This window comes from Cavia porcellus, unplaced genomic scaffold (assembly GCF_034190915.1).
Source record: "Cavia porcellus strain 051 isolate PalLab524CR breed Dunkin Hartley unplaced genomic scaffold, mCavPor4.1 scaffold_28, whole genome shotgun sequence".
Taxonomy (NCBI): Eukaryota; Metazoa; Chordata; class Mammalia; order Rodentia; family Caviidae; genus Cavia; species Cavia porcellus.
The window spans coordinates 31,964,589-31,982,193 of record NW_026947511.1 but is presented as its reverse complement, the minus strand read 5'-3'; the positions used below and the strand labels follow the sequence as shown (position 1 = coordinate 31,982,193).

The 17,605-nt window shown below is 37.4% G+C and overlaps 1 protein-coding gene and 1 long non-coding RNA gene across 3 annotated transcripts in view; both read right to left on the bottom strand.

Annotated features, from left to right (window-relative positions):
* The window catches only part of Adk (adenosine kinase), a 500,383-nt gene that overhangs the window by 344,838 nt on the left and 137,940 nt on the right, over nucleotides 1-17,605 (bottom strand). The window lies entirely within an intron of this gene.
* The window catches only part of LOC134473660 (uncharacterized), a 62,733-nt gene continuing 49,646 nt past the window's right edge, over nucleotides 4,519-17,605 (bottom strand). The window contains exon 2 of the long non-coding RNA XR_010044024.1: nucleotides 4,519-17,605. This exon is cut by the window's right edge and continues 48,257 nt beyond it. This is a non-coding gene — a long non-coding RNA (uncharacterized LOC134473660).

Sequence of the window (17,605 nt, the reverse complement as noted above, 5' to 3'; positions counted from 1 at the left end):
CTGTCTCAAAAAGACAAAAAAAAAAAAAAAAAAAAAAAAAAAAAATATATATATATATATATATATATATATATATATACACACACACACACACACACACACACACACACACACACACATAATTTTATTTTAAAGAGAAAAAAAAATTATATATATGACCAGAGATGGAGCTCAGTGGCACAGCGCCTACCTGAGGTCCTGAGTTTGATTCTGAGTACTAAAAATAAATAAATAAAATAAAAATTCAAAAAAATATATATACAAGGTTGAAGATACAGTATAGGAGCAAAGCAACCTGGATTCAATCCTTGTTGCACGTGCGCACGCACACACACACACACACACCCTTCAGGAGAGATGATACCCTTGGGGAAGGAAGAGAACCAGAGGTGCTTCTGGGCTGCGGGCCAAGTTCTATTTCTAGCGCTGCATGGTAGTTAAACAAGTGTGTTTACTTTGAAATAATTCTTTCAGATGTACACTTATGATTTGTATACGTTTCTATGTGTGCTATATTTCAATTCATAAAAAGTTAAAGAATGAATACTGAGTTTTGTCAAATGCTTTCATAGCACCTATGAAAATAAAATTTTCATCAAAACTCCATTAATACAGTGTGGTAGACTGTGTCCAATCAAGAGATAAACCACACAACCAGTTAAACAGGCAGTTTACCATAAGGAGTTATTAACTATGCTAAAAGAGTAAGTGTGAAATATAAGAAAGTGCCATTGGGGGTCCTAGAGCTAACTGAAGAGAATCAATAAAGCAAAAGGCAAGACTTCACTGAAGGTTTGGTCCAGCTATCAGAGAACAGAGAATAAATAGAGAACTTCATTGGGTTAGCTGGTCTGGAGGTGCTGTACAAATAGAAAATCTCTGGGAAGTAGGTGGAGATGCCTGGTAAATTACAGTTGATAGCCAGGTGTGGTGGTATACACTTGTAAGCCCAGCACTCAGGAGGCTGAGGCAGGAGGTTGTCTGGAGTTCAAGGCCAGTTTGGACTCCATAGGAAGACCTTATCTCAAGAAGACAAAAAAAAATTATAATAAAGATACTAATTTTGAACAATTTTCTCATGTTGGAATAAATCTCATTTATAATTTTTTGGTATCCTCTGTTATTCTGTTTGTATTGTTGCTAATCTATAATTTGTGGCTTTATGTACATAGAAAAGTAGTAAAAACTTACTTTTGTGTCTTAATTCTGTAAACACCCCCGTGTACATCTTGTTTCTAATTACCTATCAGTTGTTATTTTTATTTTGCAAAAGTACAATTGCTTCACTTGTAAATAATTCTTTTTTACTGTTTTTATACCTTCCTCATTCTTAGCTAAGAGAGTTACTGTCTAGCTTGGGTCTTCAGACAGTCAACCTGGGTGCTGCACAAAGAATATAAAGAAGACAGCGAGGTAGCGAGAAGTCAATTAAGAGACCACCATGTAATGTAATGAAAGACAATGGTGACACAGGAAGGGACACGGGTGGACAAGATGACTTAGGGAAGAGGTGACATGGGGGTGATTACATAATTCATGATATAATTCAAAAGTGATGCCAGTAGGATTTCCTGAAGGGCTGGACGTGAGATAAGAGAAACAGAAGGGTCAAGTTTAACCCTGTTTTTATGCTACACAATGAGAAGGAGAAAGTTGACTACCACTGAGTGAAAGGGAGAGTCTAAAGATGGACCAGGTTTGGGGGAAAACACCAAGAGTTCAGTTTTGGACACAGTGAATCTAAGATTCATTAAATAAATGTCCAAAGAAGAAATCAATTCCTCTCTCAAACATGACTGACTGCCCAGTATTGCTATGATTAAGGACACAGAATGCCTGAGTATAGACTCTACTTTACTCAAGGAAATGATTTCCTTGACACGTAAGAAGGACAGAGAGCCGGGCTAACCCACGGCCGGCCAGGTTCCGAGAAACAACAGCCTCTTCGGAGACAGCGCCAAGAGCCCCCAATGCCCCGCCAGGACACTCCAGAGGGCTTCAGTGAACCCCACACAGCGGCTCACAGGAGTCCCACGAGAGGCAGGTTGGCAAGTAGGTTGCTGACCACGTTAAATAAACGTAAGTCTGAGGAAAAGAAAAACCGTCTCAACATCACGGTTCTGACAAAGCGGCCATGAAGAGTCTCAGGGAGGCTGGGCTACTGCAAAACAAAGGCTTTTGGATTTCACATCTGAACTCCAGAATCTTAATATTTTCTCTTTCCGTTCTCTTTTCTTCATTTTATTCTATCTTCTTTCATCCTTGTAAGAAAAGTCATAAAGAACAAAATCTTATGCAGATGGAGAAAATGAAGCATGTGATCAGTGTAATATGGAATAGATAGCCAAAATTACAATCAGCAGCTCTGACATCCTGGGCCAAATATAGAAGCACTTTCATACTAGCATGGATATAACAAAGACAATTATTTTTAATTACATATAATAATATGAAATATTTGCAAAAAACATCAATACTTCACCAGTAACAATGCTTTCTCAGTTACTGAAAATTACCAAGATTTGACCACTGCTATACATACAGTATACAAAATAATTTGGCTAAACTCAGAATAACCCACATTCTGCTTTGCTAGAAAATCCTTTCTTTTTGTTATATGTGACATCAGGGCTATATTTTTTGTTTTTATCAGCTGAAGATAATAAGAAGCAAAATGTTTCTATAGCCTTTCCTATGTATTTTACATATGGGCAATAAAATACATTACAAAACATTTTCCATTTTAAGTTTGTCATTTGGCAGAAAGTCTCCCACAGAGCTTAACTTATTATTATTATTTGCTACAGACTCTTCCTAAAAGCAAGAGACAGCCCATTTTCTCCAGATGAGTCATTAACTAAAGGCACAGGAGAATGAAGTGTTCCAGCTTGAAATACCAACAGCTAAATATAACCTCTTCCACAACATTAGAAAATTCAGGGCCTCTCTTTAATCAAAGAGCCATCTTAGAGGGTCACCTTAATAATCTGCATTTAGTTCACGAGGTGGTCGGCAAGAAGAAAAACCTAGAACACTGTTAAGGGTTTAAAAAAAAAGTACCCAGAATAAAAGGGAAAAGCCTCATCAATCATAAAAATGAAATTAATTTTTTCTCATTATTTATATAAAATCCTATTTCTTTCATAAAAACATTTAACTACTTAATATATGAATACTGGTCACAAATGCCAAAATTTGTCTAACAGTCCCTAGTGTAAAATGAAAGTTTTTTTTTCAGCCATTAAACAATTAAAAACAGTCACAAAGACACTTCATGTAGGGAGCAGCTGAGCCTCCTCTGGGGACCCCACTCCCTGCACAGTTTGCAGCACATTACGACTAGCCTTTAGTGAAAATAACAGTCAAATCATTCATTCATTCATGTCTTACTTATTTTTTCCATTGCTGGGCACCGAATTGAGCTACACACCAGTTCTTTTTAATTTCTATTTTAAGACAGAGTTTCACTAAGTCATTGGTTGCCCAAGCTAGACTCAAATTTTTGATCCTCCTGCCTCAGCCTCCCAGAATGCTGCAATCACAGGCATGTGCCAGCACATCCAATTTGTACATTTTATAAAAATTTTAAATCAAGCCAGGGATGGTGATACATGGGTATAAGCACACTTGGGAGACTAAGGCAGAAGAATGTCCACAAGTCTAAGATCAATTTGGGCCACAAAGTAAGTTTAAGGAAAGCCTGAACTACATAGGGAGACCTTGTCTCAACAAAACCAAAAAGACATTAAATCCACAATTTTTTTTCTGAATGCTTATTTTGGATATAAAAAACACTATCTGAACAGCCAGGGGTTGTGGTGCATTCCTATAATTCCAGCACCAAGGAGGCTGAGGCAAGAGGATCAAATAGAGTTTAAGGCGAGCCCATCTATATGATGAGTTCAAGACCAATCTGAATACACAGTGAAACCCTGTCTCAACCAAACAAACAAAACCCAATATCTGAAGTTAAGTTAGTACTGATGTACTTCCCAATTAACAGTAAGAGCCAGCAAGAGGCTTTTACAAACACAGTAAGTCAAAGTAAACAGAGAGGAAGAGTATATATCGGCAGTCTATCAAAAAGAAATTCAGAGACAGAGGGTGATTGCTTGAGGCCTTAGATTTAGTCAACCCTAAGGCCCAACATAAGCCCTATGTGTGTGAAAGAGTCTGGAGACTTGAGTGACTAAACTTATTCTTTAACCTAAGATATCTTGCCTGCCACTTGGAACCCAAAATCCTAAAGTAGTGTGAAAATATCTTAAGAGAGAGTTTGCTAATTGTCTGTACAGCTAAGGAAAGACATGAGTTTGCAGTAAACTATGACACCACACATTCTGCCTTTCCTTTCTCACAAGGGAGGGTTTTCTTGATGCTTATCATCAAAATAAGTTTTACTACAGTAGTTTAGAGTTAACTTTTTAAGAAAATAAAATGATAGCAATTTCCTTAGTACTGTAGCTATCTCTTTCAAAAATATAGTACCATTTTGTGGGTTTTTTGGTTTGTTTTGTCTTTTGGGTTTTTTTTTTTTTTTGTTTTTTTTTTTTTTTGGCCTTTTTGAAACAGGGTTTCAGGTGTGTTAGGACCTGAAATGCATGGCTGCATTTTAAAAAGATAAATTAGTTGAAAGAGAACACAGCATGGTAATATGAGTATTATAGTCATCGAATTACCAGTGATTTTAAGTTTTTTATTTAATCTTTATGTGTTTTCCAAATTCGGAACAAAAACACAGCATTCAAAACTAGAAAAAAACATGCTACTTGAAAAAATAAGGTACACTTAAAAAATAATTTTAACTTTCATCATGGTTCCAAGGATATCATTGGTTATGCCCAATTTTCATGTACTTTAGAGAAATGAAAGGCTTAGTCCAATTCAACAAATATTTACTATATGAAAAGCAAAGGGTCATGTCAAAACTGTCATTCATGCAAGAAGCCATATGAATAGTTTGTTTTATTTTTCAAAAAAAAAGTTTTGGTGGGATGTTTGAATCGCAACAAAGCTTAATCCAGGCTTTATGCCACATCATGGTTCAATTCAACAATACTGAGGATAAACTCTGAAGTATACAAGCTGTGGAATTCTGACCGTTTCCTAGATACTGACATGATTTTCAAAGTATCCACTATCACACGCAGTCAGCTGCATTACAGGTTTATAAAACATTGCTTGTTTTCTCATATAAATGCTTTCTAAAAATATTTTCAAACAAAATACTTTCCATGACTATTAATAAAAGTCAAATTATGCTGTCACCTATCATAGATGATATTTTCTACTGTATTACTATATAGCCCAACCTAATGAAGTATTTTTAGATAGTAAATTGTGGCAAAAATACAAGGAGACAGGCCAGGGATATAGCTCAGCAGCACAAGTCCTGCCTGGCAAGCACAAGGTCATGAGTTTGATCCTCAGTACTAAAACAAAAAAGAGATGTCCAGATATATGACTCTATAGCAAAGTTTTAAAACTTTACTTTTGTATATCATGTTCAGTTTTTTCCTTTGCCACAATGGATTTATATGATTTCTACTGAAAGCATCATTTAAAATTTCACAAAGCAATCATCTTGTCCTCACACATTTTCTATCAGTCATGTTTCACTGTTCCACAGGTTGATTTAACAATTTCAGTACTGAACCTTTCGTGATTACACCTCAAAATAATTAAACCAAAACGTTTCACATTAAATGTTTTCCCTAATAATCTCAAAATCTCTCAAGTATGCTTTGCATTTATGTCTAATAATTTTTAAAACAGCTGTACTCTCTTTGTTTGGGGCTTCCATATATAATGAACATGTAATATGATACTGTATTTGAAGGAACCGTATTTATAGAATGTATTTCTAAATCAAATAATGTATGTAAATGCAAATGACTTTGTACTCATTTTATGCAAAATGTATTTATAAAGCATATGAATATATTTTACACAATTTTTCTCTTCTACTCAGTTAACAGCACTGAGACATTTGCCATTTGTACACCTACCTTAGCTAACAGGATTCAACATTCTCATATGTCATGGTTACTTCTCCATTTCCTGTGATTCCTTGTTCTTCCGGCCAGCCCATTAATATCAATTTCCTTAAACCGTAGCTGAGTCATTCTTCCCTAGAGTTTTATGTTGAGCTATCATATCCACTCACTCCTGTGTATGTGCTGACCATTCACGAGTACATTCTTCTAAATTGGGACCTTTATCTTAAGGTTCAGGATAAATGCAGCCACTTACATTCAAACCTTGCCTTTTCAACTCCTAGCTATGTGACCATAAGCAGATCTCTGGGACTCAGTTTTCCTATCTGTAAAATGAAGGTACTATCAAGTAACTGCTTTGTGTTGGCATTTTGTGAGCATTAACTGTGCTAATACTGGCCTTAATGTATAAATGGTAGATCTGGTCTCTACTATATTATGAACCATACTATTTTCCCAGGCCAAGGTAACTGCAAATATCATTCTTTTTTTTTTTTTTTTTTTTCCATTTTTATCGGTACCAGGGATTGAACTCATGACCGCACATTTGCAAGGCAGGCGCTTATGCCGCTAAGCTAAATCCCCAGCCCCGCAAATATCATTCTTTATAAACCACAACAAAGAACACAAGTTTGCTGGATCTAACAAGATTATCAGTTTGTTTTCAAAACTAAAAGATAGGAAAAGATACTTGAAGCCATTTAAACTGAAGAGATTTAATTAAAGAGATAAGTCTTACAAAGTCTACTGTGCTCTGTCTTGCAGTACCCAAATTGTCCTGGGCCTTTGAGCATTCAACAAATCCTTGATAAATTAAAAAAAGTCTTAATTCCCACTGGGCCAAAGTAACACCCTTTCACAAACAGCTGGGAGACCACTTAGGGAGCAGTTTACACAAATACTTACTCAGTGCTTATTAAGAATATCCTGTATTTTAAAAAAAGAATGTCCAACATTATGTATCACCTTCACATTGTGACTGCACCCTGAGAAATCATTTCTCCCATTCACTTTTTTGACCACTAAATTCATTAATTCTACCTCCCAAAAGCCTTCAATTCTGCCTCTCTCCTCTTCAAAACCCACTGCCACACTCAAGACCTTCGTATTTCTTATTTGGTTTATACCAATAGTCTAATAGGTCTTTTTTTACTGCATAAAAGTTTCTTCCAATCTATTCTCCACATTGTATAATCAAATAACTCTTCTACTTAAAATGATTCTCACCATTTACTATGATTCTAAGCTTCTCAGCACTGCGTATGAGATGGCCTGGCTTAATGCCTTTATAGGTAAGCTACTAAATCGCTTTCCTTCTCCCAACTGATATGGCTTTCCCATAAAAGGTCTCCATACTTTTGTTAAAGACTGTTTACAAGCACAACTACGCCCTACACCCATTTCCTACTGGGTTATCACTTTTGCGTAAGTTCCTAATAGTCTTAAAATATCCAGTTAAGGCAACAGCCTCTCTGTGAAGCCTATGCTGCCAATCTTCCAACTCTAAAGTAGATATTTCTTCTATAATTGCTTGTGTCAACATGTCTCCCAAAGCCTCAAGCTCTCATAGGTGCAGCTTTAGGAAGGTGACTGGATCGTGGGGCCACAACCCTCATCAGTGGTTTAGTCCATGGATAACTTACAGCTAACGGTGATGTTGGGAAGTGGAGTCTGGTGGGGAGGAAGTGGGTCACAGTGGGTGTGGCCTGGAAGGGTCCTTTGCCCTCCTCCTCCCTTGATCCCTCTCTCTGTGTTTAATGGCTGCCGCATCGTGAGCTCTTTCTCCTCTGCCATGCTGCCCTGCCCTGGAGCCAGGAAACTATGGACTGAAACCTCTTCAAACTGTGAACCAAAATAAACCTTTGTTCCTTACAGTTGTGGACGTCAGGTTGTATCTCAGTGACAAGAAAGAAACTAAGATACTACCTCTGTGCTCTCTGAGGTCCCCTTAACCTGTATCCTCACACACCTTTGACTACTGAATCAATGTATGACCACTCTGAGACTTCATTTGCTAATCTGTACAGTGGCTAATAATATCTATGCTGAAGAACAATTAGCAGGATAATACATGAAGCGGCTAGAACCTAAAAAAAGTTCTAGCAAATGACAACTGCGTAGTATCATTAATATTTTTCTCAAAGGAAAGTATCAACATTTATTTTTGTAATTCCAGGAGCTAATCTAGTACTTGGCAAAAAAAAAAAGTTATACATTTGTAAAATCAATAAATCCCTATTTCTGAAAGATGATTCCTACAGCACGATACAGGGTAGATTACAAGTCCTTAAAAAGATCTTTTAAGATACCAGAAGGAAGGAAAAGATCATGTTCAGGGTGTTTTTAAAAGCAAATACAGGCTAATACATAGACCCAGAAGATTTGGCACCTCATACTGAAGATCACTATTGAAAGGAGCGTCTGTTAGTTGATGTGACAGGAGTCAGGCATCCAGTTTCTCATGTTTGATTGTAACAGAAAACTGGAGAAAGAGAGCCAGAGGAGGAACGGAGCCAGAGAGAGCGCTATGGCACTTAAGGCGAAACAGGAAGATGAGGGCACCAGAGATGAAATAAAAAAGAAGGGTAAGATCTGAGAGCCATTTCAGAAGGCAGTAAGAAACGGTAAGACAGGCAGTGAGCACGTGCCTGTAACCCTGGCTCAGTGGGAGGCTGAGGCAGGAGGATCACAAGTTTGAATCCCACCTGGGCAACTTAGCAAGACTCTCAAAATACAAAAATAAAATGAGCTGGAGACTTAGGTCAGTGTGAAGGCCCTGGGTTCAATCCCTAGTACACAAAGGAGGAAGGGCACTGGTAAACAACCTGATTATGAAGGTTTAAGAGTAGGTCGCAAAGCTGGCCAAACAAAGCTGGGAGGACAAAATAAGTTAATTGGATTAACAAGTCCAGAAGCAACATGCACACTTACACTGACCCAGATTAAGAAACTGACAAGGTCAAGGGAGAAAATTGAGAGTAAATGACAGGATGCTCCTGAAATAAATTACTGCATCACTCGGGTTGGGTGTAAACAGAGTAAAGTGAAGCTAGGAAGGAGCTAAAAAGGACATTTTTAATAAATATTCTGGGTGGGGTTAGGCATAGAACAGGGTCATAAAATGGGGTGCTCACCAGGCATGGTGGCACATACCTGTAATCCCAGCAACTGAGATTCTGCGGCATATGTATCACCGAAAGTTCCAGGGAATACATGACAAGATCTTATCTCAGTAAATTAAACAGCCAGGGATGGTGGCATACACCTGTAACCCCAGCACTCGAGAAACTGAGGCAGGACAATCAGTTTAAGCCCAGCCTGGACTATACAGGGAAGTTCAAGGCCAGCATAAGCTACATAGTGAAACCTGTCTCCATAAGAAGTAAATAAATGGAGTGACCAAATGGAATGGAAATAAAGGTAATTATAATGGAAGAGTCCAAGGTAATGTGATATCTGGTACTGGAAATTTCATCTACATGAGAACAACTAACCAGCTAGTACAAAACAGAATATGTGTACAGTAAGTGCCACTGTTTTCTAGGAACATGGTGGGAACTAAAAAGGTACACAGTGAAGAACTCCCAAAGCTTCCTAACACTCTCGTAGGTATTAGCTTTACTGACTCAATAGGCCGGCTGAATGCTGCTTCTGCTCCACGAAGTCAGAACTTGGCACTGTCTTCCAGAGCAAGTCCCTAACTATGCTCCGGTATTTTCTCAAAAGATCCTCGACAGTTTGTCACACCCAGAAGAGTGCATTCTACACCAGGTTTTTACATGAATTGTAAATTAAAACTTAGGGCCAAACACCTACTTTTGTCATAATTTTATGAAGGAGGCATGATTCAAATGGCCATGAGAATGCCTGCAAAAATACATGTTTTTGAGGAAAATTCAGCTGTTCTCATCAGCATGCCACGCCAATGCTTATTCTTATTACTACATGCAGCTTTAAAAGCAACAAAACAATTTCTTTATTAAGGTGGTTAAATCCAACAAAGAAATAAAACTAAATCTTATAACTATTAAAAAGCTTAAGGGAATTATTACATTTTATGGCTATTCATAACATTTTAGTACATTTTAAATGATCCCGCTACAGCGTCTTTTCATAAGTACTTTAGTGTCACCATGCAGTTTTAATCCATATGCTTAAGCCCCTTTCACAGTTTACAGGAACAAAGCAGTTTTGATTCATAAACAAAGCCCTGCAGTCAAATACGCTCATGAGGTATTAATTTACAACCTCATCTGTGATCAGTTAAACTGCATGTGAAATCTTAAACATCCTTAAAAAGCTCACCACAAATAGTTCAATAGGAGATTTTTTGGTAACATTACTTTAACAAAAAACATGTAAGATTAAATTCTATTGTAAAATAAAACCAAATGCCACTTGCTTTTAAGGATAACCCACTAACAAAACAATCTTTTAAACTGTCACCTTTTGCATCTGAAATATTAATTAAAAATGCAACACCAGTATCAAAAACATGTGCTTCATACAATTTGGCAAAGGAGTCATAGATAAAAAAGAAAACCAACTTCATAGAGAAAATGTGTGTATTTCAGCAAATAGAATTTTTCTTTAATCAGTTATAGGAGTCAGATTTATTAAAGTGTCAGGTCAATCTAAATCACATTAAAACAAAAGGTTAAAATCATCATTTTTACCAAGCAACTAAAAAGGTGTATACAAATTATGGACAAAGACACAATAATGAAAGAACATGCCATAAATTTTCAATTCAGTATATTTTAATGAAAAACAAGAATTATCAATTTCTCTAAAGTTTATACTTTTGATCTTCATACTTATATAATCTAAACTTTACAATGTTTACCTAGGGTTTCTTTTTAGCCAGATATGAGCAGTATTTATTTTGATTGGTTTTTCTCAGCCAATCAGACAATTATTATCTCACAGGAGAAAATGTTCAGACCACAGCTAGTGGTTTAAAATCTCATCACAGATCTAACTCCCTTCCCAATTCTCCTGTGCCAACCTTGGTCTGCTGTCTTTTGTCCTCTAATGGTTTCAAAACAGCTATACTAGTTTATAAGCATGACTTTATATAATATGTGAAGATCAGAACCAAGTCTGTCTCCTTGGAACTATTTACAAAGAAGAGGAGGAAGAACAGGAGGAGGAGGAGGAAGATAAAAGAAAAGGACAAGTTTCTCAGTGAATTTGCTCTTCAATCTTATTGGCCACTCATTATTAGATGATGAACAAAGGGAATAAAATAACCATGATTGGGGTAAAGTGATTCAGAATTAGTCCCTGAAAGTAAAGAAGAACACAGAACCCAATAAAGAACATAACTTCCATCTAAAACTAAGATGTCAAATCAACAGCATCAAAAGTAAAGCATCAACATTATTTTCACACAATGCAATAATAATACAACTAAATTTTCATTAAATGCTTCAAATGAATATTATACAGGGCTGGGGATACAGCTCAGAGGCACAGTACCTGCCTGGCAAGTGTGAGGTTGTGAGTTTGATCCCCAGTACTGAAAAGAAAAAGAAAGTAAAAAGAAAAGAAAAAAAAATCACACATGTAACCTTTAATGTCTCAATTCTGCTTACATGCATATGCATCTCATTTGAAGGCTTAATTTTCTAACTAAATTAAGACAAAATAAAAGCTGTAATTCAAGATACATGCCAAACTTCCAGTGAAAACAAATGATTCAACACATGTGTGAATGTCTATTTCCTCCAGAACTCTCACTCTCAATAAAGTGACTCTCAGGGACAAGAAGAACAAAAAAGGAGACGACAGTAACACGGATACCGCAGTGCAGGGTGAGGAGCTGGGACTCACTCCACAGACTGCAGGAAGCTGAATCCTGAACAGCAGTGCAGAAAGGCACAAGCAAGCCGGGAAGCAAACTTACACTGCCGCACCCCAAAAAGTAGTACACGGTGGCATTATAGATCTCCAGGAATGGGAGCGAAGACAGGGCACAGAAGCTGAGAAAAACCAAAAATTTTCAAGAAGCAGCCAGACTCCGAGAGCCTCTCCGTACTTCCCACACAGTCCGCCCCTTTGCATCAAGGCCAAAACCCCAGGGCTACTTTCTAGAGGGGAAAACTGAGAACTGGAAAATACACTGATCATACGAGGGCAGAAAGAAATTCAACAAACCACAATTTGAGATTTTCCAATTTTATTCTCCACGTTGGTTCCTAGAAGGTAGGGAGTTAGAAATGATACCTTCCCTAAATCGTTAAATTATTCCAGACAGTAGTTTCAAAATGAGATTGGCAGCATCCTAAATTAAGATACAACTCTGTTCTTCTCAGTCCCTGCATGGAATTGAAGTACTTAAGATTTTAGTGATCATATTCTTCTCTTTGGCTACTAGTTTTATAAAACCAGCTTATTAAAGTGGGCATTCTGAGTGGGAAGCCCTCCCAGGCCTCAGCACTGTGTCTCATTTTTGTTTTTGTCAAAACTCCCCCTGCATTTTCCAAGCGATGCTCCACTGGCTTCCAGATTTTCAGTGTTGCTGTTATAAAATCTGCTGCCATTCTGAGTTTTGATCATTACTGGAAGCTGAATTTTTTTTTTTCTACAAATGTGTTCAGGATACTTTCTTTTTCCTAACAATACCTGGTATGGGTCAATTTTCATAACCTTTAGTGTGTACACTGATGGTAGGCTTTTTTCTTCCTCATACTGGAATTCACACACAAATCAAGGATAGATAAAACCGCATCTTCCTTTTAGTAAAATTAAGAAACAAATAGTCAGCAGGTATTGTAAACTAATGAAGATAGAGTAGTCAACAATGGCATCGAACAATTACAAATATTTGCTGTAAGCTCCGCTAAAAGCAACGTAGCAGTAAGAAGAAAAGCATAAAATGCAACAGGACGATCCAATAGAAGAAATTCAGAAAGAATCTGTAAGAATATACTTTCTGAAAATACATTATGGAATGTATAACTGTATCATTGATTTTCTAAGTTATCCATAAAACAAGGATGCCCACTATTACCATTTTTACCTAACACCATATTGAAATATTAGCCAATACCATTAAACAAAAGGAAGCAAATTAGAGTTAAAAACATTGGAAATTAAGAGGGAAATGCATTACTACTTGAAGCTTATTGCATCGCTTTAAAAAATTTTTTTTAATTAACTGAACCTACTAGCAGATGGGTAAACATATACGAAATGTTAGTAGTACTTCTGGCCAGGTGCAGTGGTGCACACCTGTAACCCATTACTTCAGAGGCTAAGCGAGAGGATCACAAGTCTCAGGCCAGCCTCGAGTACATAATGAGTTCAAGGCCAGCCTGAACTGCATAGTGAGACCCTGTCTAAAACAAAAGCAAGGCCAGGAGTGGTGGTGCAAGCCTGTAATCCCAGCATGGGAGGCTGAGGCAGAAGGATCACTGTGAGTTCCAGACTAGTATGGGCTACAAAGTGAGTTCAAGACCAACCTGAACCACAAAGTGAGACACTGTTTCAACAAAGCAAAACATACATTTTGATTCACAAATACACTTTTTAAAAAGATAAACTTACTTTTTTAACTATAAGATTTGCAATGTATAAAACTAAACTGAAATCTAGGCCAGTGCTCTAGCATTGAGTTCACTCCCAGCCCTACCTTAGGTTAATTTTTAAAAATTTTTTATCTGTCAGTACATATACACAGTACATCATGTTTACATTCTTTGCAGGAAGCTGGTTCGTGTACATAACAGATCTTAATTCTTTTTCCATCCCTTTCCCTTCCCTCCCTCCCCTCCACTCATCTCTTGATCCCTTCCCTTTGAATTCTGAACTTTAACATAATCCCCCCATGAAAGCAATAGTTTCTGTTTCTGTGGAATGGATCTGTCAGATAACAGAACATGATGAAATGCTGGAATAAACAGAAAAACAGTTCAATTCAAAATAAAACTATTATAATAATCCAGTAATTAAATTTGTACATAAAATTTAAAAACCACACCAATGAAAATATAAAAGAAATTCCACAGGTAAACCAGAATAAGCATAAAAATTTAGTTCCTAACATATGGTAACAGTGATAACTTAAGATAATATGGAAGAAAAAAGAGTTGACGATAAACAGTATAGAACAACAAGATGAATAGCTGACTGTCAAAAATAAAGTAAAAGGATAAATGAGTGGGATATTTAACATTTTAAAAATGCATTTAGAAATCTTAAAAGAAACAATGCGTTCAATTATATAACAATAAAAATTATCCATGGCAAAAATCATTGAAACAAACATCCAGGGCTGGGGATGTACTTCAGTGGTAGAATACTTGCTTAGCAAGCACAAAAAAACAAAAATTCAAACTACAATCTTGTAAAAAGGTTTGTGAGTCATGTCATAGACAAATGGCTTATATTCCTAACATATAACAAAAATTCCCAGAAATCACTAGAATAATAATCCCCTAAAAAAGAAAAAGTTGCACAGAGGTAAGATATTAGCAGACATTCTGCAGAAAAGAGAAAAGCAAGTGATTTTTTAAAAAAAGATCCTCAGGACTGGGGACATAGTTTAGTGACACAGCACCTACCTGGTAAGCACTAGGTCATGAGTTCAATTCCCAGTACTAAAATAAATATTAAAAAAAAAAAAAAAGAAGACCCTCAGCTGGTACAGTGACACATGCCTGTAATCTCAGCATTCTAGGAGGCTGAGGCAGAAAGGAGGCCAGGGTTCATAGCTAGTACTGGTTAAAAACAAAAAAACAAAAGCCAATCACATAATGACGTTTTGAATAAACAGACTTCAGCACCCACCAATTAAAGAACTCATGTTTTTATCAAACACAAATAAAAAAGTACACAAACTAATCAGGTATTAAAAAATTAAATGTTTTCTTTCAATTTATAAGCACAGATATCACATGCCTCGTTCTTAAAAAATATGAGATGAAATTTTAAAAACAACTTTTTATTTTTATTTATTTATTTTATTTTTATTATTTATTTATGTAGGTCTTGCTATGTAGTTCCAGCAGGCCTTGAACTCACTGTGTAACCCAGGCTGGCCTCAAACTCACAGCGACCCTCCTGCTTCAGTCTCCCACATGCTAAAATTACAGGTGTGAGCCACCACACCCAGCTTAGAAACTGCTGGGGACCACAATTCAGTGCCTGGCTTTGCATATTTCCCTGTGGGATGAAAGGAAGGACTGAGATTGTTTGTATCACCCATCTGGGATTTCCCATCAGACTCTTCCAAGCATAGGATCATCTACGCCTTCTTAAATCATCACAGGATTATACTCTGTCAAGCTACTTCAAACATAAAATTATCTACACCCTCTGGAGTCAGAGTCTTTGGATGAATTGTAATCCTGTGCTGGCCCCACCTATCACTGTATAGACCAAATAAATAGTGGCTGTTTTGGGAGTGGAGAGGTCAAACCCAGAGACATTGACTTCCCAGCCACTGCTGGAATATGATACTTGTCTCTGTTTTTTATTTTTTTCGCGACATTCTTGAGACTGACAATCGGGACTCTTGGCTGGGTTCCCAATAAAAAACAATTTTTTAGAATTACATATTTTAAAAAAAATCCCAAATAATTAATGGGCTCAAAAGAAATAACGAAATTAAAAATACTTAGAAATGAGTAATTGAAACATTTGTCTCCCAAAATCTGGATTACACACAGAGTTGTGAAGAAAATGGAAAACCTTAACTGTTTGCCTTAGGAGGGCAAAAGACTACAAATGAGCTGAGTGGTCACATTAAGATATTAGAAAAGAAAAACATAAATCAAAAAACATAAAAGGAGATGGGGAAAAATCAATGAAATAGAAAGCAAAGGTATAATAAAGTTCTACGCTTTTAAAAACACACATACAACTACAGACACAGTGGTGATTGAACACGTAAAAAGATCTTTGGCCGCTAGTCAGGAAGCAACTGGGAACTTCAGTCTTAGAACTACACATAACTAAATCCAGCCAACAACCTGCATAAGCTTGAAAACATTCATCCCTAGAGTCCCGAGTAAAGAACACAATCTGCCAGCATCATGATTTCAGTCTCATGAAACGTGGTGAAGGACACAGTGGATATGCCTTAGTGCCTCAGGGGCCCGATGGGGGAGGACCTCAAGTTCAAGGCTATCTGGGCAACTTAGTGAGACCTCATCTCATGAAAAAAATTGGGGGTCCCAGAGCAGAGAACTGGCTCAGTGAGATACACTATGACAGATCTATAAACTATGAGATCATAAAAGGTACGTCTGGAAGCTCAGTTTGTAGCAATTTGTTATGGTGGCAACAGAAAACTAATCCATTTTCCCTGCTAAGTGTTACCAGCAAGCTTTTACTATCCCAGGATCCTATCATCCCCCTTGCCCTGCGGAGTCTGCTTTTATAAACCATCTTCTACCATCAGCCTCCAACTCCAGGGAGCAGCCACTACTGAGCCGCCAGGATGTGGAATTTTGCCCTCTGAACCACTGCCTCCCAGTTAAGCAACACCTGACTACTGTGGACTTTTAATTCTGATCACTATTGAAGTCAAATCTATGACAAAGCAGTTAAAACCCTGGCAAAGGCTGTTAGAGCTCGTTCTTTTGAGACACAGTCTTGTTATGTAGTGTAGGCTAACCCTGCACTCACAGCAGTGTTCCTGCCTCAGCGTCCTGAGTGCTGGGATTATAGGCATGTGCCCAGCTTGGAGCTGGTTCTCATGTACCAGGTTCTTAGAAGCAAAGGTTCTTAAAAGCATGGAAAAAGTGATGGCCGGTATTAAATGACGTGACACTCGGGCAAAGCAAGCCAACTTCTGTAAGTGTAAGACTTTACACCTAACTGACTGGAATTACACACGTATGCCCTAGAACTTACCTATCACAACAAAGAGCAGTAAAACACTACCATTTGGGGATTATCAAATTAAGTAAATATAATACTATTTTTGACTATAATTCAAATAAAAAAATAAAGCACATTTACAATGCCTTCATCAGGCAGATTTTAAATATAGTCTTCCTTCTTTCTTTATATAATAGGAGTTAGGTTCCTTCGTGTACCAGCCATGTGGCCGGAATGGGATGCAGCTCCCAACTTTAAGGGGTTTCCACCGTAGCTGATGGAAATGACAGTAAAATCAGAAAACAAGCTGCATCAGCTGGTACGTAAGTGCTGTGAGACGGTGTCAGCTGGGAAATGAAATAAGTGTATCTTAAACCCAGGACGCTGGTGCCGGCCTGTAATTTCAGCCCTCTGAGAGGCTGAGGCAAGAGGACTGTGAGTTGGAGCCAGCCTGGGAAACCTAGTAAGAGGCTGTCTAAAAAATAAAAATTAGGCTGGGGATGTAGCTCAATGCAAAGGCACTGGGTTCAATCCCTGGTACTGGAGGAAAAAGAAATTCAAAGAACAGCACTACTGCAGCTCTGTGATTAAAGATGCTCAGATAGGAGGTCACAATGTCAACAGTCACGATCAACCAGCCTTTCTACAGCGGCTGTGTATGGGGAGATTGAGACCGACTGCTGATATCAAATCTTTTCGGATCCTGCCAGCAACCAATACTGCTTCCCTACCATTTTGTTCTACTGCTCCTGTGTTATAAAAGTACTAAGTCTATATTT